This window comes from Chlorocebus sabaeus, chromosome 26, assembly GCF_047675955.1.
Source record: "Chlorocebus sabaeus isolate Y175 chromosome 26, mChlSab1.0.hap1, whole genome shotgun sequence".
Taxonomy (NCBI): domain Eukaryota; kingdom Metazoa; phylum Chordata; class Mammalia; order Primates; family Cercopithecidae; genus Chlorocebus; species Chlorocebus sabaeus.
The window spans coordinates 56216693-56241450 of NC_132929.1; the positions used below are offsets into that span (position 1 = coordinate 56216693).

General features: G+C 39.1%; 1 protein-coding gene across 8 annotated transcripts in view; it reads left to right on the top strand.

Annotated features, from left to right (window-relative positions):
• ZFAND6 (zinc finger AN1-type containing 6) overlaps window positions 1–24758 on the top strand; it is an 83004-nt gene that overhangs the window by 15934 nt on the left and 42312 nt on the right. Inside the window, exon 1 of one of the 8 annotated variants that reach the window (XM_073012383.1) lies at window positions 14193–14290. The exons of the other annotated variants lie outside the window; for them this stretch is intronic. The gene's annotated coding sequence lies outside the window, so the exon portion shown is untranslated. Of the gene's footprint in view, window positions 1–14192; window positions 14291–24758 lie in introns of those variants that run through there. 8 annotated transcript variants of the gene reach the window in all.

Below are 24758 nucleotides of genomic sequence, written 5' to 3' on the forward strand. Positions count from 1 at the left end.
CTGGGTACCCTAGGGTAAAGAAATGATGATCTTTTAGTGGTTTCTGTAACTGTAACTCTGCAATAGTACTGATCTTATGTTGGCAGATTTAGGGAATATCTTCTTGGTTTCGTAGGGAGAGTAGAAACTAGTTTTCTACAAGGAGAAGAAAACTTTTAAATTGACCTAGGTATTTGGGTCAAGATATGAAGAGTGATGGTTGCATTTTATTCCCTTACGTTGGAGATGAAATAATGTATTCAAAGTCTGTGTTAGTTGCCATTCAAGAGGAACATAGTGATTTTTTTCCCTCCAAATAATATGAGGAAAAAATTTAATGGGCAGTAAGTTGATAAAACTTGAAAGAACCTAGAGCCATTTTTGTCGAAACCTGTTAATGCTAATTTTTGAACTGATGTGTCTGTGAACTTGTTTGACTAAATATGGTTTTCCGTGTTTGTATGCCATTGGAGAAAATGAACATGAAACAGTTTTGTGGTTAGTAGCGCTTTGATAGAGAAGATCCATCTATCACTGTTTATACCTTTTTTTCCCCTCCCCAGTATAAATACCCTGTGTCATGTGCTACCAATAGATTTTTGTAAGTACTAGATTTCTCAGCAACATTTAGTGCCGTTGACTACTTTTCCTGCTTGAAACTTCTCATTAGTTTCATGATACTGTCTATGCTTTCCTCATTAGTGATTTGTGTCCTCTTCTCTAGACTTCCCTTTTGATAATCTCCAGTCCCATATCTTTAATTAACATACTATACATATTAATGGTTCCAACGTCTGTATCTAAAATCCAAAATTTTTTTTTGTACCTGAGAGCCATATTTATCCAGCTCACCAAAAGTCACAGTAAATGGGTGATACTACCACCCAAGCCAGAATTTGATTGTCTTTCTGATTCTTCTCCTTCATCACCAGTTAGCCACAATTAGCCTATAAATTTTAAATTCAGTGTCTCTAGAATCGATCTTTTTTTTTTTCCTTCACATGTTAGCATAAGGTCACGGTATGATTTCTTCCTTAGATGACTAAACAACCCCCTAATTGATCTTCATTTCCATTTTAGGCTCTATATAATACATTCTTTACTGTGCAGTCGTATCTGTTTTTCTCTGCTTCATATTCGTCAGTGAATACTAGCATACTAGCTAGAGTGAAGAATAACACCAGCTAATTCTGTACTAAGTGTTCTCTCAGTTGGTCCCCATGCTGAGTACTGTTACTATCATTGAACCAGTAAGTCAATTTAGAGAGGTTAGCTAATTTGTCTAAGGTCTCCTTGGCTGGTAAATGGCTAGCATACTTTAAAACTGAGGTTTGTCAGACCAGAAGTCCTTTCCCTTACGCCCTGAGCTGTGTGCTTTCCTGAGCTTACTTCTCTATTCCTTTTTTCCCACACACCATTCCCCTTCACTCTTTAACCAGCTATTTGTAGTTCCTTCTTCTAAGGCATAGTGAAAACTTGCTGCCTGTCTAAAAGTGCTTTAAGGGAAACAAACATTTTTTTTAAAAAAGTATTTCTGACAGTTTTTGAAACACTTTGAAAAAAGATATTAAACATTTTAGCATCCCCAGAATGTAAGAAGATAAAAGAATGAGAGACAGGAAAAGTAAAGGTAGTTTTCCTTATGCACATAGTTTTGAGTTTCATAGCTGTTGAATTCCTCACATTTAATAAAAACTTGAGACCAACCTGTGTAGTAGGAAGATTAGGCAAAGTGCAAGCTATTTGAAATGCTAACAACTCCTTAAATAACTATTGGCTTGGACCTTGTGCTCCCTCGTTCTGCATCCGGATGTATAAAGCACCTGTGAACAAAAGTCAGCTAGCTTACTAAGTAACTTATACATAGGATAGAGAAGCTACATAGGTTATTTTGCATCAAATATTATATCATCAAAAAAGTTAAATACTGCAGCCAACATTACTTGCAAATGAAATTGATGTGAACTGAAAAATAGTTGATTTGGAATCATTTTCATTTAAAATATTTTCTCTTTGTCCTCTGTGCCATTCCCCCTCTAACATATTTTAAAGCAAAAGGACGTCTATTGGACCAAAAAAAGAAAAAGTAGCCTTTTTATTCATAGCTTTGAAAGCAACTTAGTGGTAAAGGAAAAAGATCAAATTGATGAAACTTTTGAAATAGAGGTAAATATTACCAATATTTCTTTATTTGAAGGGATCAAATTCTTAACTATAGTTGGGAATTAAAGGTAATTATAAGCATAATAAAAATCCATGAATTATCCATTATAAGAATAGGAGTGGTTTTTCTTTCCTTTTTTTTTTTTTTTTTTTAACCAATTACAATTTTTTTAGAGGCAGGAAGCGCCATGCTATCGTAACTCTTTATCTTTTTTTTTTTTTTGAGACAGAGTCTGGCTCTGTCACTCAGGCTGGAGTGCAGTGGCGTGATCTCGGTTCACTGCAGCCTCCACCTCCCTGGTTCAAGTGATTCTCCTGTCTCAGCCTCCTGAGTACTGGGACTACAGGTGCCTGCCACCACACCCGGCTAATTTTTGTATTTTTAGTAGAGATGGGGTTTCACCATATTGGCCAGGCTGGTCTCGAACTCCTGACCTTGTGATATGCCCGCCTCGGCCTCCCAAAGTGCTGGGATTACAGGTGTGAACCGCCGCGCCCGGCCTTCAAAACTTAATGTGACATTATTTACTATCCAAAATAATCTTTTGCTATATTTTATTTTTTTAACTTTTATTTTACGTTCAGGGGTACATGTGCAGGTTTGTTACATGGGTAAATTGTCTGTCACTGTGGTTTGATGTACAAACGATCCCATCACTCAGTGAACATAGTACCTGATAGGTATTAATAGTTTTTCAACACTTGTCTCTCCCCAGCCCTTCCCTCCATGTTTATTGTTCTCATCTTTATGTCCTTGTGTAGTTAGTGCTTAGCTCCCACGTATAAGTGAAAACGTGATATTTGGTTTCCTGTCCTGCATTAACTCAGGATAGTGGCCTCCAGCCCCATCCATGTTGCTACAAAGAACATGATTTTGTTCTTTTTTATGGCTGCATATAGTGTCCCATAATGTATATGAACCACATTTTCTTTAGGCCACTGTTGATGGGCACCTAGGTTAATTCTGTGTCTTTGCTATTGTGAATAGTGCTGTGATGAAAATAAGTGAGTGCACGTGTCTTTTTGGTAGAATGATTTATTTTCCTTTGAGTATATACCCAGTAATGGGATTGCTGGGTCTAATGGTAGTTGTGTTTTAAGTTCTTTGGGAAATCTCCAAACTGCTTTTTGCAGTGGCTGAACTAATTTACCTTAACACCAACAGTGTACAAGCATTCCATTTTCTTGGAAACCTCGCCAACATGTGTCATTTTTTTGACTTTTTAATAATAGCCATTCTGACTAGTGTGAGATGATATTTTGATTTTGATTTGCATTTCTCTAATGATTAGTGATGGTGATGTTGAACATTTTTTCATGTATTTGTTGGCTGTATTTATGTCGTCTTTTGAGAAGTATCTTTCATGTGCTTTGCTTGTTTTTTAATGGGATTATTTGTTTCTTGCTTGTTGAATTGTTTTATAGATCCTGGATATTAGACCTTTGTCAGAGGCACATAGTTTGTGAATATTTTCTCCTATTCTGTAGATTATCTGTTTACTCTGTTCTTTTGGTACACATTAAATAATAAAAATGTAAATGACCGAATAGATTTTGAATGTTATAATAGATTTATATGATATATAATTTGAAAATAATGTTTTCCTTAGCTTTTTTTTTTTTTTTTTTTTTTTGAGACAGAGTCTTGCTCTCTTGCTCTGTTGCCCAGGCTGGAGTGCAGTGGTGTGATCTCTGCTCACTGCAAGTTCCGCCTCCTGGGTTCACACCATTCTCCTGCCTCAGCCTCCCAAGTAGCTGGGACTGTAGGCACCCACCACCACGCCCGGCTAATTTTGTTGTATTTTCAGTAGAGTCGGGGTTTCACCGTAGCCAGGATGGTCTTGATCTCCTGATACCATGATCCACCTGCCTTGGCCTCCCAAAGTGCTGGGATTACAGGCGTGAGCCACCACACCCAGCTCTTAGCTTTGAGAAATAGAATACAACCGTTTTTCTGGGTTTTTTTTTCTTCTTTCTTTCTTTCTTTTTTCTTTTTGAGATGGAGTGTCTTACTCAGCCACCCAGGCTGGAGTGCAGTCGTGCAATCTCGGATCACTGCAGCCACCATCTCCTGGGTTCAGGCAATTCTCCCGTTCAGCCTTCGAGTAGCTGGGATTACAGGCACCCACCATCATGACCAGCAAATTTTTGTATTTTAGTAATAACGGGGTTTCACCATGTTGGCCAGGCTGGTCTTGAACTCCTGACCTCAGGTGATCCACCCATCTTGGCCTCCCAAAGTGCTAGGGTTACAGGCATGAGCCACTGCACCCGGCCTACACAACCAGTTTTCTTAAATTTTTTTAGATAATTGTTTAAAATATATACAGTAATTGCCCCTTATCCATGGGGAATACGTTTGAAGACCCTCTGTGGATAGTACCAAACCTATATATGCTGTGTTTTGTCCTATGCATACATATATATCTATGACATAGTTTTATAAATTAGACATAGTAAGAAATTAACAATAATATAATAATTATACTGTAATAAAAGTTATGTGAATATGGTCTCTCTCCCTCTTAAATATCGTAGTATCTTCAGTCTGTGGTTGATCTCAGGTAACTGAAACAGCCAACAATGAAATCTTGGATGTATTCGGTCATTCTTGCATTACTGTAAAGAAATAAGTGAGACTGAGTGTAAAGAAAAAAGGTTTAATTGGCTCATGGTTCTGCAGGCTGTGCAGGAAACATGGCACCAGACATCTGCTCAGCTTCTGATCATGTCTCAGGAAGCTTACAATCACTGTGGAAGGCAAAGAGGGAGCTGGTGTATCACATGACAAAAGCCAGGAGCTAAAGAGAGAATGAGGTTGGGGGAGGTGCCACACACTTTAAGCAGCCAGATCTTGTGAAAACTATCTCAAGGACAGCACCAAGGGGATGGTGTTAAGCTATTCATGAGAACTCCTCCCCATGATCCAGTCACCTCCCGTCAGGCCCCACCTCCTACACTGGGGATTGCAGTTCTCCCATGAGATTTGAGGGGGACAAATACACAAACTTCATCAGTGGATAAGGGTGGACTACTGTAAGGTTATCTTTTCTCTGAATGAATACTGAATCTCAGTAGCTGTAGGAATTTTAAAAATATGTTTACTTTTTGTAGAAAAATTTGTTCTTTGCAGACTTTCAAATGAAAACCTACACTGAAAAGGTGACATTGATTGCCTAAAGTAATTGTTTCAGTAACAAATTTGTATTGAGTTGTGTGCATATAGCCTAGTCAGGTAGTCAAACTAGTTACATAGTCAGATGAGCTTGCAAAGTACTGTAAAATGGTCCTTTTCTGGAGGAAACTCACTGTTTGGTAAAACTAGGGGATATGAATATTTCCTATCTGATAAGTCAGTGTTAAAGACTTTAGACAAATTTAATGGAATTTAATTGAGCAAAAAGCAATTCAAGAACCAAGAAACTCCCAGAACCAGAACAGTTCAGAAGGACTCTAGAGTATGTATTGTCAGATAACATTTATGGTCAGAAAAGGGGAAGTGACATACATACAGCTAAGGGAAGTGAGGTACAGTAACAGCTGGATTGGTTACAGCAGCCCTTGCCTCATCTGAACACAGTTTGAACAGTTGGCCACCTGTGATTGGCTGAAACTCAGCTACTGTGATTGGCTGAGACTTGGCTACTTGTTACAAGAGTATGCTTACGTATCAAATTAGCTTTATAGTTCACTATGTAGGGAGAAACTTTGGGCCAAACCTAAAATATGGATGGAGGCAGCCTCGGGCCAGACTTAATTCAGTTTAATGTCAGGATCATGTGTTACTGAGTCCAAAATTGTGTTTTGTTATAGATGATTGCTGTAGAAGTTCAAGTGGGGAGAAAGGTAAGCTAAGATCATAAGAAAATTAGAAAAAGAAAAATCTGAGACATTCCTTGAAGGTTTGTCAGATAGGTTTGAGACTGGATGTACACTAAAAGCTTTATTTTATTTACCCAGAAAGAGGCAATCCTGGAATGGCAAAATGGAGGAAGTAATAGATTCTGGATGCGCCAACCAAAATTTTGCTGGTTTAGCAGGTGCCATTTAATTTCTCACTTTTCCAGTAAGCCCAGGTGGGGAAGAGGCATGGAGTACATACAGGATATGGGAATGGTGTGACTGAGCAGTGGTGAATTATGAAGGTTTCTATGCAAATAAGTAGAAAAACAGGGTTTGGAATATTAATTTAATTGCAACTCACATTAGACATTGTCAGACACATTAACTTTTTAAGTTCTTGCAATATCATGAGGTGGATATTATTATTGTGCCTGTTTCACAGATGATAATGCTGAGTTATAGAGAGATGGGACAAATTGGCAAAGGTTATGTGGCAGAGCCTAGATTCAAATGGGAAGGCTAACACCAGAGCATGATCTTGCTATTCAGGTTTACTTGGAGAGGGAAGGTTTACTTGGGGAGAGGAATTCAAGGCAGGGAGACTACTGGTGGTTGTTTTTGAAGCTCCATGATAACCTGAGTAGTTTTACGAATGTTCCTAAACCTTTGGGTTTGGTATCTCAGTATCACTGTCAAGTGACTTTCTGGGAAAGGTAGGAAAGAGGCATGTAGCAGGGATTATTCATTCTTATTTTAGTGAGTGTCAAATGATGGAAATTGGTAAGAGTTCCAGATACTTAAGGATTTTATGAGGATTGGACCATGCTTCCCTCCTTCTTTTGCTGAATTTATATCTTCTGGTTCTTTGATTTCCTATGAACTAAAAATCAGAATGCCATCTTAGAAGTTTGTTATTCAGTTGAACCGTGCTCACCTCCCTTAATTTTCTTTTATAAAGTCTTCTCTGAGGTGGATATGGTATAGAAAAAATGATGGTGGACTGAGCACCTACTATGTATCGTATACGTATATACATATGTTATTTTATTTATTTTTTTGGAGACAGAGTCTCCCTCTGTCGCCCAGGCTGGAGTGCAGTGGTGTGATCTCGGCTCACTGCAAGCTCCGCCTCCTGGGTTCACGCCATTCTCCTGCCTCAGCCTCCTGAGTAGCTGGGACTACAGGCGCCCGCCACCATGCCCGGCTAATTTTTTGTATTTTTTAGTAGAAACGGGGTTTCACCATGTTAGGCGGGATGGTCTCGATCTCCTGACCTCGTGATCTGCCCACCTCGGCCTCCCAAAGTTCTGGGATTACAAGCGTGAGCCACTGTGCCCGGCCTATACATATGTTATTTTAAACCTCCCAGCCCTGTGAATTGGTGGTGGTATTATCCACAATAATAAATTCTGCACACGTTTCTTAAGCACCTACTAACTAGGTACTATGCTAATAACTTATATGTTGGGGAAACATGCAGAGAATTTATGTTAACTGATAATGAGGGGAAAAAAGAGACCAGATTATCATTGGAGCAGAGTCAGAGAAGACTGTAAAGTGAATGTGCTAAGACTTAGAAAATCAATAAAAGTTAACCAGAGTGAGTGAAAGGGATGATAGGTAAGCCTTGTAACTTGAGAGAAAAGCCTGTTCGTGGAGATGATTAAGCATGAAAGGCCAGGCACGGTGGCTCATGCCTGTAATCCCAGCACTTTAGGAAGCCGAAGCAGGAGGATCACTTGAAGTCAGGAGTTTGAGACTAGCCTGGCCAACGTGGTGAAACCCTGTATCTACTAAAAATACAAAAATCAGCCAGACATGATGGCAAGCATCTTTAATCCCAGCTACTCAGGAGGCTGAGGAGGTTGCGGTGAGCTTAGATCATGCCATTGCGCTCCAGCCTGGGCAACAGAGCGAAATTCCCTCTCAAAAGCATGGAAGTTGAGAGCTTTAGGGCCCAGGAGGAAAAATGGCAGGAGAATGAATCTGGATAGACAAGATGAGCTAAGCCTATTCTCTTAGTGATGGAAAACCTTTTAATTATTGATCTGGGGAGTGGTCTGATCCTCCTGAGAGGATTTAAGTATCCTCTTAGGCAGTAAAGTGATGTGGGTTCAAGATTGCACAGCTAATATGTAACAGCTGGGATTCGAATCCAGGTCTTACCAATATTATAGCACTCTGCTTCTTACAAAGTCTGTTTAAGCCTAGATCAGGGAACACAGGCAGGGGGAATGATTACAGCACACACATAGTTACTGCAAATCAGTTCGGAGAGGCAAGAGATTAAGTGAGATTTACGAAGTGTAAGTCAATCATCCCAAATTTGAAATTTGAAATACTCCAAAACTGGAAACTTTCTGAGTGCAGACACGATGCTGAAAGGAAATGTTCTTTGGAGCATTTCAGATTTTGGATTTTCAGATTAGGGATGCTCAACTGTTAAGTATTTAATGCAAATATTCCAAAATATGAAAAAAATTGAAATCTGAAACTCTTCTGGTCCCAAACATTTTGGATAAAGGATATACTTCCTAATAACTGAGGCCTAACTGGACAAGAAGTGGGAGGGAGGAGGGCCTAAACCAGATGTAATGGCATAAAAGGGTTAGATGAGGAGTATTGATTTAATTACTAATTTACATGGGGGCAGTGTGTCAGAGATGACCAAGGCATTAAGCCGGGTTGGCAGAGAGAATGATAGTTTCCTTGAAAACAACACTAAGTTAGGCAAAGCTATTTCTTGGAGCAAGTTCCTGAGCGATGCTGAATTTTGCTATTTAGGATTTTCTCTTCAAGTCATTGAAGGTTTTTGCTTTTACTAACCTGCAGATTTGACTCTATTAGACTCTGAGGATACAGTGATAAATAATATATGCTGTCCCAGCATCTGAGGACCAAGTGATTGTCATCTTGCATCATCATCAAGCTTCAAAATGCCTCGTAAGCTGCAGTCTGAACCTAGTTAAGAATTTTGAAATCAGTTAATCCTGCCATGCTCCCTTGGTTCCTATACCAAATATAGTTTACTACTCATCCCTTTTGCTCTAGAGCTCTATTCTGTAGTGAACAAGATACTTAACTCCTCACAGAATCTTTGTCTCCTGCCCTAACTGAAGCTTTCGTCTTTCAAAGGATGCCACTTTACTTCTAGTCCTCAAGTGTTGGTTGCTGATTCTTCCATACTTCTTACAAGGAGGTTAAAAGGGGAGTGAGTCCTGTGTTTTCAGGCCATTACTCTTCTGTCAAGTATCAAGGCTACTCCTGTTCATTATCTCTTTTTTTTCTCTCTATCGTTCTTTCACATTCATTTAGAATTTTTGTACCTGGTTTAAGTTCTTCACCCCATTCAAGTGACTTTCCACTTCTGTGAATGCTGGGATTTGGGTCTGTTTTATTCGTTGCTATATCCTCAGATCCTAGAACAGTAGCTGGCACATAGGAAATGCTTAATTTTTATTGAATACATAAATTCATTTAAATTTCAAAGTAAATTAATTTTTTTTAACTCCTATGACCTTTGTCTCCAGAGCTTTCCCAATCAACTCCCAAAATCAAGACCTTATCATTGCTTAAAACAATTCCACTTCTGAACTTTTCTGATCATACAATTAAAATACATATTAATTGGCTGGGTGCCGTGGCTCACACCTGTAATCCCAGCACTTTGGGAGGCCAAGGTGTACAGATCACAAGGTCAGGAGATGAAGACCATCCTGGCTAACGCTGTGAAACCCCGTCTCTACTAAAAAAATACAAAAAATTAGCCAGGCATGGTAGCGGGCGCACATAGTCCCAGCTACTCAGGAGGCTGAGGCAGGAGAATGGCGTGAACCCGGGAGGCGGAGCTTGCAGTGAGCCGAGATCACGGCACTGCTCTCCAGCCTGGGCGACAGAGCGAGACTCCATCTCAAAACAAAACAAAACAAAAAATACATATTAATTATGGAAAATTTGGCAAATGGATAGGCAAAAACAAGAAACACTGATCATCTGCTTAGCAATAAAAATGAATAAAAGTTTCTATGTATCTTTCTAGCCTTTTTTCTATAAACATGCATACCTAGGTTTAATTTTTTTAATGGGGGATCATATTGTACCTACTGTTTTTAAAATCCTGGTGTGTTTTGTGTGTGTGTTTAACTTCAGGATGTTTTGTGAAATCTACATGTATAGTCATGTGCCATATGATGTGTTGGTCAGTAATGGACTGCATGTAGACTGTGGTCACGTGTGATTATAATACTGTATTTTATTGTACCTTTTTTATAGATACACAAATACTTACATTGTGTAAGTACTATACTCTCCATTTCCGGACCTATAAAAGTAGTTCATCTGTACCCATACCGGTAGATATATTAATTTTTTTTACTGATTGGCAATTCAATCGGTGAAAAATTTATTTTTATTTATTTTTATTTTTTTTTGAGATGGAGTTTTGCCCTTGTTGCCCAGGCTGGAGTGCAATGGCGTAATCTCGGCTCACCAGAACCTCTGCCTCCTAGGTTCAAGTGATTCTCCTGCCTCAGCCTTCCAGGTAGCTGGGATTACAGGCATACACCACCACACCCAGCTAATTTTGTATTTTTAGTAGGGACGGAGTTTCTCCATGTTGGTCAGGCTGGTCTCGAACTCGTGACCTCAGGTGACCTACCTGCTTCGGCCTCCCAAAGTGCTGGGATTACAGGCGTGAGCCACCACACCTGGCCTAAAACTTCTTATATTGAGGTATAATTTACATACCACAAAATTCATCTGTTTCATAAGTGCTCATTGTTTTAGTAAATTTTTAAAGTTATGTTGTTACTACCACAATCCACTTTCAGAACATTTCTCTCACCCAAAATATCCCTTGAACCAATTCGTAAACAATCCCCTTTCCTACCACCTGTCATGGGTAACCAGTAATCTATAGATTTGCCCTTTCTTGACATTTCATATAAATGGAATAATAAAATATATGACCTTAAAATGTTTTTGAGGTACATTCATGTTGCACTGTCAGTAGCTTAATCTTTTATTGTGATAAAATATACATAAAATTTATCATTTATACTGTTTTTAAATAGACTTCAGTAGCATTAAATACATTCACACTGTTGTATAACTATTAACCACTCTCCATCTCCAAAACTATAAAAATTGTCCCAAACCGAAACTGTACCCATTAAACTATAACTCCCAATCACGTCTCCCCCAGTCAGTGGTAACCAACATTCTCTCTGTCACTGTGAATTTGACCATTCCAAGTACTTCACGTAAGTGGAATCATACAATATCTGTCCTTTTATAGTGTGGCTTATTTAATTTAGCATGTCTTCAGGGTTCATCCAAATTGTAGCATGTATCAGAATTTCATTCCTTTTAAAGGTGGAATAATATTCTATATATATACATACCACATTTTGTTTATCCATTCATCTATGGACACTTGGCTGCTTTTATGCTTTGGCTGTTGTGAATAATGCCGCTGTGAACATTTGTGTACAAGTGTGTGGCATATGTTTTTGTTCCTTGTGGGTAGAAACCCAGGAGTGGAATTGCTAGGTCTTAGGATAATTGTGCATTTAACTGTAGTTTTTTACATGCCCACTAGTCATACGTGGGAATTTTGTTTCTCTTCACCCTCACCAAAAATTGGTGTGGTCAGTCTTTTAAATGTTAACCATTTTAGTGGATGTGGGGTGGTATTCTATTGTGGGATTAATTTGCATTTCCTAAATGACTAATAACAACTCTGATTTGGAATGCTTAATATCCTATCTTTCTGACTGTAGCCTCCTGTCATGCCAGTGCTCATTCTCCTTTTCCCACCACGTTTATTCTTAAGCTTTAAGCTTTATCAAGATCTCCGGTCCCAGCACCTCTTGTTTCATTGTCTCCTCTAGCTTCAGTTCCCTCTTCAATCACTTTTCTTCCCACTATTCTTAGCTTTTAATCTTTGACCAGGTTTGTCATCTACTCTGCTTCTAAGTGCTATCAGAGAAAATCATATAGTTTTGTTTTGACACTACTATGAGTTTTTCTGTAACTTTTAATTTGTATTTATTTTCAAACTTTTACATAGTTATTGCATGTACAGCACAAGGAGCTTTCATATATCCTTTTTCTAGAGTCCCAGTTGTTATACTCTGTCCTGTTTGCTTTATCATATTCTTACTTTCCTCGGGTGTGTATTATACATGCATATATAAAAATTAAATTAGTATGCACATATATGTGCATTGTATATATAATATATATGCATACTGTGTTTTTCTGAATCATTTGAGAGTAAGCTGGAGACTTTTACCCCTACCTAGTTCAGTATGTATTTGCATAGATCAAGAATATTCTCTTACACAGTGTGATTATCAAAATCAGGAAATTTAACTTTTATGCAATAGTATTATTTAATGTACTGTCCATATTTAGTTTTGTCAGTTGTCTCAACAATACCCTTTGTAGCTTCTTTTTTTTTTTTTTAAGTTTTACTGCATACTTTATACTTTACAACTCCAGCTTGGACTTGTCCATCCTTCTTCATCCTAACCCTCTACCATTTTTCTGTGTGCTTATTTTAAACCTTCTCCTTTCTTTAAGACTTTGGCCGAGCACAGTGGTTCATGCCTGTAATTCCAGCACTTTGAGGGCCGAGGCGGGTGGATCACTTGAGGTCAGGAGTTCGAGACCAGCCTGACCAACATGGTGAAATCCCGTCTCTACTAAAAATACAGAATTAACCGGGTGTGGTGGTGCATTCCTGTAATCTCAGCTACTCGGGAGGCTGAAGCAGGAGAGTCGCTTGAACCTGAGGGACAGAGGTTTCAGTGAGCTGAGATTGTGCCATTGCACTCCAGTCTGGGCAATAAGAGTGAAACTCTGTCTCAAAAAATAAATAAATAAATAAATAAATAAATAAATAAATAAATAAATAAATAAAAATAATTCACCTCACTCCTTCTTTATACTTTATTGTTATCGTTGACATAATTTTGTGAGTTTTCTCAATTTCCTGCCCCTTCTTTTCCTTAACTTACAAATGCTTGTATCTTTGGTTACCCTCTTTTCTTTGTAGAAGATAAATTCTTTCTGGATAAGAAAATTCTCTTACGTGTGCTTAGATCATTGCTGTCTAATATGGTAGTTAGTAGTGGCTATTTAAATTGATTAAAACTTAGCTCCTTAGTTGCACCATTCCAAGTGCTCAGTAGTTCCACGAGGCTGGTGGCTACTTAATGTATTGGGTAGCACCTTTCTAGGTTCCCTTCTTTCCCAACATTTGAGGGATTTTTCTTTATTGCATCTTTATCCAGAACAGACCCACCATGATCTTGCCCTTGCTTGTCTCTGTATCCTCATCTCACTACTTTCTCAATGTGTACTGTATTTCAGTCACAGTAAACTACCAGCATTTTCTCCAAATACCTGGTTTTGGGCCCTTTTCACTTTTACAGCTGTTATCTTCCCGCATCTTCCTGAAAGAGCTACTCATAATTGGTAACTCCTTCTGTTCTTCACTGATCACACCATTTGCCTTAATAATTCAACACATTTGCCTTTTGTACCGAAGCTGTGAAATCCTGTATGAGTAGGGGCCATATTCTGTCTTCATGTGTGAGTGTGTGTGTGGTGGGTTTTTTGTGTTTTTTTTGTTTTTTTTTTTTTTGGAGACAGAGTCTCTGTCACCCAGGCTGGAGCAGTGGCATGATCTCCTCACTGCAACCTCCATCTCCCTGGTTCAAGCAGTTCTCCTGATTACAGGAGCTGGGAATACAGGCTCTGCCACCACCTGGCTAATTTTTGTATTCTTAGTAGAGATGGGGTTTTGCCCTGTTTGCCTGGCTGATGTTGGAACTCCTGGGTTCAAGTGATCTGCTTGCCTCGACCTCCCAAAGTGGTGGGATTACAGGTGTGAGCCACCGCTCCCAGCCTATCCTCTGTGTTCTCTTGACCTAGCATTCACCTATATGTTGAACTGAAATGAAGATGTAATCTCTGCCTTCTAGCTGCTTACCATAGGCTAATTGATGATCACGTGTATAGACTCCCATGCCCAAGAAAATGGAATAGCTTTCCTTGTAGTACTGCCTGAGCTCTGCTTTCCACCCAGTCCATTTTAGCCTACTTGAGCCTTGGACCTTGACTTCTGTCTGGATGCTTGAACTGTGTTTTTCTTTCCAGCCTAACTCTCCAGCTTCCTAGGTATTTATATTTTAGGAGTATCAGTCTACTTGTGACCCTGTTGAGTACACTACGTAGAATCATGGTATCATGTTTTACTTAGTCTGGAATATCCTTCATCCTCATTCAAAATATTAAGGTGAGTCTCCCACCATAAACCAAAACAATCCCTTCTCTATGACAAAGCTAATCACTGTATAAATTCCTTTCCTTGTTTATATTTGTGTTGTTTCATATTGTACTGTGACTTGTTAATTTGTCTATTTTCCTGATAGCAGCCATTCCTTATTCAATACTGCTCAGAAACTTTTTCATTTCAGTTTACATAGCTATTAAGTACTAAAGCAAAAATTTGAACCCAGATGTATATATATATTTTTTGTATCCTCAGTGTCTGGCAGTACCTAAGTACTCAAGAAATACCTCTTGAATTGACCAGTGACCACAACTCTGTCAGAATCTGCATCTCATTCTTTTTGATGTCTTAGCATGTTCAGGTGCTTGGGCTTTGGAGTCAGACTCTTGGATTCAAATCCTTGCTTTACTACTTACTAGCTGTTTGACCTGAGCAAGTTCCATAATCTTTGTAGGCCTCAGTTTCCTCATCTCTAAATAGTTGCCACTGCCTTTAAGGGATTTTGTGAAGATGAAAGGAGACAATGCAGATAAAGCATTTATCATGGGACCCCTCAATTTTGTTCTTACTATTTGTCCTGCAATTCTGACTTACCTACTAGCTCTTAGTCAATCCTGCTCCATGCTCACCCCATGTTTTCTGTTTGTTTGTTTACTGGCAGAGCCAATGAGACATCTAAGTGAATTTCTAGTAGGCAGTTAGCAAAAACAGAACCCTGGAGAAAGTTCTGAGAAAGAGTCATGTTTGGGAGAGATTTTCTCAGAACTCCTATTTAGAACTTTGAAACCTGAGCTAATGTATATAAAAAGACAAATAGTGGGTGATGGGATTTTGAGATACCGTTCTAGGAGCCATGTATCTTCAGGCAACCTGGTTTTCAAATATTTTTTATTGGCCTTCTAAATTTTTGGAATATTTTAGAAATGCTAACTTTTTGACATCCTTAAAATACAGAGCCATACATTTGGAAGTAGCACAAAAATTTGAACTGCCTCTTTGCCGCAACCCGCTAGAGGTTTATGTTTTTCTACTAAAATATTCTATCTTGTTGGATCATACATCCTAGGTTTTGATTTAGAAGATATGGTCACCGTAGGTGTTACTCGACTTGGTCAGTAGGAGGAAGAGAAGTTGCCAAAGGAAATACTTGCAAAGAAAGATTTCATTAGTATCATATTGTCTATTTAGTCATTAAGGAGTGTGTGTGTGTGTTTTGTACACGTGTGTGCATGTGTAGTTTCTCACTGTTAGGTGATTTTGTATCAGAATAGGGTGAGAAGGAGGAGGATGTATGTGAAAATCTATAGGTGTTATTGAGAAGACAGAGTACCACAAAAATCTCTGACTCTGGATACCTAATGGATTATTTGTATGTGATTAAACTCCAAGCCATGTTTCATTCTTCTAATCATTTTGGTAATTTTCTCAGAATAATCAAATGCTCTTTTGAAGGAAAAGGTTACCAGGACCTTTTGTTCATTTGCTTTTGCAGAGTTCCATTTAGATAAGATGGTTAATTTTTATAATGTGGTGAAAACTAAAGAGTGAACTATTTTAGGGAAAAGTAACACTGAAGATTGCAAATTTGCCATAGGTATCCTTGATTTGCTCTTCGTCATCTCTAATAACAGATACAAATTTTTAATATATTTACTGTTAAAAGCTTTTTTAAGAGACAGGGTCTTGATCTTGTCACCCCAGCTGGAGTGCAGTGGCACGATCATAGCTCACTGTAACCTCAAACTCCAGGACTGAAGCAATCCTCCTGCCTCAGCCTCTTGAGTAGCTAGCACTACAGGCACATGCCACCATGCCTGGCTAATTTTAAAATTTTTTGTAGAGGCAGAATCTTGCTGTATTGCCCAGGCCGGTCTTGAACTCCTGACCTCAAGCTGTCCTCTCATCTCAGCCTCCCAAAATGCTAAGATTACACACATGAGCCTCCATACCTGGCCGATAAATATATTTAATATCTCACTTTGACTGTTAATGTTAATAGCTGATAACATTCTTGAATGTAAACATTTGCTCCCTGATAATGACGAAGTGCTTTGTTTCTGAGTAGAGGTGATATTTTTGTATTTAGTTTTCTCTACATGTATCTGTCCCACTGGCAACGGGTAGTATTTATCTGCAAAATAACTAATTGTTAACTGGAATGAATTATCAAAGAGGATTTATAGAAAAAATTTGGTTTGTTGATGGTTGGGAAACAAAAAGAAAAAATCAACTGACCAGCACGATGGCTCACACCTGTAATCCCAGCACTTCAGGGATCAAGGTGGGTGGATCCCTTGATCCCAGGAGTTCTAGACCAGCCTGGGCAACATGGCAAAACCTGGTCTCTACAAAAAAAAAAAAAGCATTGTTTGAGCCCGGGAGGCAGAGGTTGCAGTGAGCCAAGATTGTGCCGCTGCACTCTAGTCCAGGCGACAGAGTGAGACTCTGTCTCAAAAAACAAAACAACACGCCTGTAATCCCAGCACTTTGGGAGGCCGAGGCGGGCGGATCACAAGGTCAGGAGATCGAGACCATGGTGAAACCCCGTCTCTACAAAAAATAGAAAAAATTAGCCGGGCGCGGTGGCAGGCGCCTGTAGTCCCAGCTACTTGGGAGGCTGAGGCAGGAGAATGGCGTGAACCCGGGAGGCGGAGCTTGCAGTGAGCCGAGATCGCGCCACTGCACTCCAGCCTGGGCGACAGAGCTAGACTCCGTCTCAAAAAAAAAAAAAAAAAAAAAACTGTGTATCCTCGTTAAACAATATGATAAACTGAATGTGCTATTTCAAACATACCAGTTATTCATTGTTAACATGTTTTATTAGAGGGGTAGTAACATTTTAATTTATTCAAAGTTCTAAATGGTAAGAGATGGGGAAAAAGTTCTTGACTCATCATTCAGGCTGAATTTGTGTCTTACATTTTGTATCCCCCAAGGGTGTGCACGTAATCAGTGTGAGTGAGTGGGTTCATTGACAGTGTTACCCTGGAGTATTTTACCTTGGCAACATTGACACACTACAATACCAGTAGAATTTTTAAAAATTGCTTAAATTGGAAGGCTACTCTTAAAAAATAGCTATTATTTTGAGCATTTTAATTTTGTGGTAAACAAGAAAAAAGGTTTTAAATGAATTATATTAAAAAATGCTTTCATATTTAGCTCCTGAAGAAGTCTTTTGGTCTCAAAATACCCAATTTACTATAAGTTACTATTTAGGTTTTATATTTAAATATTGGCCACTACAATTATTAGTATTATTTTATTTTTGAGACGAAGTCTCGCTCTGTCACCCAGGCTGGAATGCAGTAGCACGATCTCAGCTCACTGCAACCTCTGCCTCCTCAGTTCAAGCAATTCTCCTGCCTCAGCCTCCTGAATAGCTGGGATTACAGGTGTGTGCTACCATGCCCAGCTAATTTTTTTTTTTTTTTTTGTATATTTAGTAGAGTTGGGGTTTCACCATGCTGACCAGGCTGATTTCGAACTCCTGACCTCGTGATCCACCTGCCTCGGCCTCCCAAAGTGCTGGGATTACAGGCATGAGCCACCGCGCCCAGGCAGGACTTTTTTTTTTTTTTTTTTTTTTAATGTGCAAGTTTTTATCTAGAAATTGGAACTCTTTAGGAACTTGAGTTATTTTGTAATGTAAATGTAATAGATGAGCAAGAAAGTTGTATCTGAGGTGTGGGAAGGGAGGTTGCTTTCTCTATATTCTTTCAAATAATCGGAAAACATTAAGAAGTGATTCCTGCTTGAAGAAATAAGCTATGCTGCCTTTATTTGAGAAGCATCTTTTATTGAAATGCAATAAATTACTTAATGACAGTTACACTTTAAAATCTAAGATTAGCAAAAAATGTTTAGTAGAATTATAAGCTTTATTTATTGTAAAATAATAACATGTTAAAAAGGCAGTCCAAGTTAGTCTTGTTTAAGTTACCAAATCATTTTCAGGGTATTGAAATGATGTAAAAGTGGGTATAGAGGTAAAGGAGGGAAAAATGTGTTTCTGTGCTTACAGCTAAATGAGGAGAATTAGGCCGGGCATGGTGGCTCACACCTGTAATCCCTTTGGGAGGCCTTGGTGAGCAGATCACTTGAGGTTGGGAGTTTGAGACCAGCCTGGCCAACATGGTGAAACCGCATCTCTACAAAAAATACAAAAATTAGCCACGCATGGAAGCGGTACCTGTAATCCCAGCCACTCATTAGGCTGAGGTACGAGAATCGCTTGAACCTGGGGGACAGAGGTTGCGGTGAGCCGAGATCGTGTCACTGTACTCCAGCCTGGACGACAGAGCAAGACTCCCTCTCAAAATTATAAATAAGGAGAATTAGAAAGTTACTATTTTTTGAGACCAAGTCTTGCTCTGTTGCCCAGGCTGGAGTGCAGTGGCGTGATCTTGGCTCACTGGCTCATGGCAACCTCCACCTCCCGGGTTCAAGTGATTCTCCTCCCTCAGTCTCCCGAGTAGCTGGGATTACAGGCATGTGCCACAACACTCAATTAATTTTGTATTTTTAGTAGAGACCGGATTTCACCACAGTCTCTATTTCTTCGAACTCCTCACCTCTTCATCTGCCCACCTCAGCCTCCCAAAGTGCTGGGATTACAGGCATGAGCCACCGCACCCAGCCTAGAAAGTTAATTTTAAGACATCTTTAAAAAAATACTTAGTGAAAAACTGATTCTAGGTGAAACTTGAACTCATTAGTTTTGTGGCTTCTCTTGGTATAGTTGAAATTTCTAATACTTATCTTTTACTGATTTAACTGAATAGTACTTTAAGTCAAATGACTGTTTCCACTCCTTTGTCCTATTTTGTCTTTTAAAATCAGCTTTATTAAGTTTACACAATGAAATATACTAATTTTTGTTGTGCAGTTTTAGTTATGATTTATGTAGTTGTTTAACCACCACCACAGTCATGACGGTATAATATTTCCATCACCCTGGAAAGTTTCCTTGTGTACTTTTGAAGTCAGTCCCATCTCCCTATCCTGTGGTCCCTGGATCTGCTTTCTGTTATAGTTGCATTTTAATTACATTTTAAGAGATGGGGGCCTCACTATATTGCTCAGGCTGGACTCAACTCCTGAGCTCAGGCCATCCTTATCCTTCCTCCTCTGCACACCATCATGCCTACTCAGTTTTTAGTTGTATTTTTGTAACTTTTCCTGTGAATAGAATCCTCATTATGTAGTCTTTTTTCTTTCACTTAGCATAATAATTTGGAGATTCACCCACATTATTATCAGTAGTTCTTTTAATTGCAGAATAGTATTTCATTTTATGGTTATATCATAATTTGTTTATCTGTTTACCATTAGATGGATAATTTGGATTGTTTCCATTTCTTGGCTGTTAAAATAAGGTTACTATGAACATTTCAGTACAAGTCTTTGTGTGGACATGTGTATAAATACCTAGGAGTGGAAACTTTGCTCTCTTTTAAATCTAACATGTCACTCCTGGCCAGGTGCTGGTGACTCATGTCTGTAATCACACACTTTGGGAGGATGAGGTGGGAGGATTGCTTGAGCCCAGGAGTTCCAGACCAGCCTCAACAACGTAGTGAGACCCTTTCTCTTCAAAAAATAAACATCTTTTATTTTTTTGAGACGGAGTCTTGCTCTGTCACGCAGGCTGTAGTGCAGTGGCATAATCTCGGCTTACTGCAAACTCCGTCTCCCAGGTTCACGCCGTTCTCCTGCCTCAGCCTCCCCAGTAGCTGGGACTACAGGCACATGGCACCATTCCCAGCCAATTTTTTGTATTTTTTTTTTTTTTTAGTAGTGACGAGGTTTCACCATGTTAGCCAGGATGGTCTTGATCTGACCTCGTGATCCACCTGCCTTGGCCTCCCAAAGTGCTGGGATTACAGGTGTGAGCCACAGCACCAGGCTGCAGTCTTTTAAATTAGTGGGGTGTAGTGGGTGTGCCCCTGTAGTGTATGCAACTACTCAATAGGCTGAGGGTAGAGGCTTCATTGAGCTGTGGTCATTCCACTGCACTGCAGCCTGAGCAACAGAGTATGGCCCTGTCTCAAAAAATGACAACAAATACAATGCTTAGTTTTGGTAGAGAAGATAGAAAAATTGAATCAAACCGGAAGGCTTTTATTTCAGGATTTTATTTCAGAATTGAATTGCCAGTTGTTATTCTCTTTTATTATTATTTCCTACTCATCTCTGCCAAAAAGCTACTGCCTTTCCTTTAAACCTCCCCTAAGAAGGTATTCCTTATTTAAAACTCTTGTTTACAAGAATATGCTAGATTTTGAATGGGTTACTTGAATCTTGTCCATGTCGCAACACTTCTGTCCCATGTTCCCTAGTATTTTTCTAACTTATACTTGGATTTATTGTTTGGAGCCTTTTTTTGTTTCTTTCCATACCACCTCCTTTCTTTTCAGGGTTTGGGACTTAATGCAGTTTAAGTTAAGGGGAATCTGTAGAGGAAGCTACAGATCAAGGTTTATGATTTGTAATGTCGTATTAGGGATTTGCTAGAAATTCAGCTGCGTGACCATGCTGATTTGACTAATGACTTAATGAAAGCCTTTGAATTGAGCTATAATTGCAGACTCATATGCCTAAGTGTTCTTAGAAGTGTAGGTCTAAGAGTTAATTTGGAACATGATGGATACTTGAAAACTTGCTCCCTATGCCCCCAAATATATTATGTTTGTATACACACACATGTCCATCGATACATCTTTTATTTACTAAGTTAGTGATTTTAGGTTTAAATTTGGTTTACATTTTAGGTTTGAATTGGTCAAGTTTCATTCATAGTGTGTGTTATTCTGATCCTTTTATTACAACATTATTTACCTGCAGCATTCGGAGAATTGGAGTTTAAATTGAGATATGTGGGGGAAAAAATTGGAGAGCTAATGGATCTGGCAGAGGTAGAAGAGTTGATAGCCTGGTACCTGAGCAAATGGGAGAGAAGGCAGGGATTGGGATTGAGATAAAATGGTTTTGCTTGTTTTGTAGTTTGGTATTCAACAAGAACCTGTTAAAATGCTTACTTTAAACAAGGCAGTGTTGGTGCTCTGTAGTTAGAAAGATTAACCTGATAAAGAGACTGTCTGAAAGAAGGCCACAGTTTAGCAGCAGGGCCCAAGGCCTGGAATTAGCTAAACGACCAGTAAATACTGTGCCAGCTTGGCACGGTGGCTCACGCCTGTACAATCCCAGCACTTTAGGAGGCCGAGGTGGGTGGATCATGAAGTCAGGAGTCCAAGACCAGCCTGTCCAACATGGTGAAACCCCGTCTCTACTAAAAATAGAAATATTAGCCGGGTGTGGTGGTGCATGTCTGTAATCCCAGCTACTCAGGAGGCTGAGGCAGGAGAATCGTTTGAACCCAGGAGGCGGAGGTTGCAGTGAGCCAAGATCGCGCCATTGCAATCCGGTCTGGGCAACAGAGCGAGACTCCGTCTCAAAGAAAAAAAACAGTTGTGCCATAAGTTGCTGATACCTGATGTAGGATGTATCTAGATTAGTATAGGAAGCTAAAATAATTCATTTCCTTCTTCCCAGAGTTGGAAGGGTTGGAAGGCTGTTCGAATTAGGTGATGTGAATTAGATGATGTGTTCTGACACTCCACTCCTTTCCAATGTGAATTGTTTGTGAGAATTTCCTAGTAGACTGCTGTTTTGGACTGCTCAGCAAGTTAAAAAAAAAAAAAAAGTATCATCACAAGATACAGTCAAAGCTGTGCTTTTAACAGTTCTTAACATTTCTTGCAGTCTTACAAAGATGGACTTTTATATTTTATAGTAGGTGAGGTGAACAACAGTGGAAGATAAAATGTGTGGAAGAAAAATATGTCTAATCATTGGAGAAGAACTCAAAATAATGTGGTGATGTGTAGCCATCATTATTTCTTCTTGAATGTTTTCTTTAATATTCATTCATATTCTACTTCTGTTTGTTTTCTTTTTCCCTCTTTCTGTTCATTTCTTTTTTTTTTTTTGGCAACTAAAGTGTTTGTGTATTAACCATTTGTATGTTAGTCTCAGTAATTAACATTCTGGACTCTTGTTTTTGCCAGGTGCTCTGTAGTGAGTATATAGTGTACTTTGCCAGCTTTTAATTGGCATTAGAGTTTTGTTTAGAGTGAGGTTTTTAAAAATATTTTCCATATAGGTTATTGATTGCTCTCAAATTGGGTCTGTTTTGCTACCTGGCATAATCAGAAAATAACTTACTTTGGGCTGGCCATGGTGGCTCATGCCTATAATCCCACCACTTTGGGAGGCCGAGGTGGGCAGATCACCTAAGGTCAGGAGTTCGAGACCAGCCTGACCAAATGGTGAAATTCCGTCTCTACTAAAAATACAAAATTAGCTGGGCCTGGTGGCACATGCCTGTAATCCCAGCTACTCGGGAGACTGAAGCAGGAGAATCGCTTGAACCCAAGAGGCAGAGGTTGCAGTGAGGCAAGATTGCGCCATTGCACTCCAGCCTGGGCAACAAGAGAAAAACTTCGTTTCAAAATAAATAAATAAATAGATAGATAGATAGATAGATAGATAACTTAATTTGGAGTTTTTAGCAAGGAGACACACTTGCTACTGCCTTCTCAATGGAAGAATAGCAGTGCTTTATTGGAGAAGTCTTGTCTCTGTTCTTTAATTCCAGTGTATTTTGGGGAAGGGTGCAGTAGAATAAAACAAGATTGGGAGGAGGTAGACATTCACCTGTCTTAGATCTCTGAGTCATACCTTATCATCAGTGGAATGGTACATGTCACTTGGCACTTATATTTGGTATTTTAAACTGGAGCACTATTCATTGTAACTCATTTGATCATCATAAATCAGTTTAGACTGCTGTTGGATTGGAGTTTGTGTGTGGAGACAAGATAGGGAATCTGGTTCTTTCAGGTGTTTAGAATCCTTGGAACATCAGGTTCAAATATTTACCAGGTTTTATTTTGAAATAATTCAAATTTATGGAAGGTTAAAATATACATGTATTTCCTATCCCAATCCCCAGGCTGCTGACTGGACTAGTCCTAGTACTAGTCCGTGGCCTGTTAGAAACCTGGCTGCACAGCAGGTGAGCGCATGGGAGCTGGCATTACCACTTGAGCTCCGCCTCCTGTCAGATCAGCAACTTTGGATTCTCATAGGAGCACGAACGCTCTTGAGAACTGCTCATGAGAGTGAACTAGGTTACACACTCCTTATGAGAACCTAAGGCCTGATGATCTGAGGTGGCACAGTTTCATCCTGAAATCATCCTGCTCACCCTTCCCCCCACCGTAAACACATGGAAAATTTGTCTTCCACGAAACTGGTCCCTGGACCTCTTAGTAAGATTAACCCATTGTTAACATTTTGTGCTATTTACTTATTCATTCTCTGTCATGTTATTTTTTTTTTAATCTTTTGAGATTAAGTTGCTTACATCATGTTCCTTTACCATGTAATATTTCAGTGTATAGTTTCTAAGAACAAGGACCTTCTCTTGTTTAACTACATTACAGTTATTAAATTAAGAAAATAACGCAGTTATCTAATACACAGTCTACATTCACATTTTACTAGTTTACCCATTAATTTTTTTTTTTCTTTTGTATGTAAGACGGGGGTTTGCTCTTGTATTCCAGGCTGGAGTGCAATGGCTCACTGCAACGTCCGCCTCTCAGGTTCAAATGATTCTCCTGCCTCAGCCTCCCGAGTAGCTAGGATTACAAGCGTGCCACCACGCCCGGCTCATTTTTGTATTTTTAGTAAAGATGGGGTTTCACCATGTTGGCCAGGCTGGTCTCGAACTCCTGATCTCAGGTGATCCACCTGTCTTGGCCTCCCAGAGTGCTGGGATTACAGGCGTGAGCCCAATAGTGTTCTTCAGTGATTTTTTTTCCTGTCCAGAATCCAACCCATAATCATTCATTGCATTTAGTTGCCACATCTCTTTAATCTTCTTTAATCAGGAACATTTCTTCAGCCTTTCTTTATCTTTAATGACATTGACATTTTTGAAGAGAGTGACAGACCATTTATTTGTGGAATCTCCCTCAATTTGGGTGTATCTGATGTGTTCTCATGATAAAATTTAGGAATGTAGTTTTGGCAGGAATGTTACACTTGTGTCCTTTTCAGTGCATCACATTAGGAGGCACATGTCCACTTGTTCCCTTGTCAGTGATACTTACTTAGATCTTTAGGTTAATGTGATACCTGTCAGGTTCCTCTACTTAAGTTAATATTTTTCCTTCTGTAATACATAATTTGTGGGAAGACGCTATTAGACTCAATGTATACCAGTCCTCATCAAACTTTCATTCACAAAGAGTTTTAACATTCTTTGGTAACTTTGTCTGAATCAAGTTATTACTATGATGGTAATAATTCAGATATTTAATTGGGTTTAGATACTTAACCAGGTTTAGGTATTTAATTGCAGGAGCTCAGTACTATAGTAGGAACTGCTTTGAGCTATTGG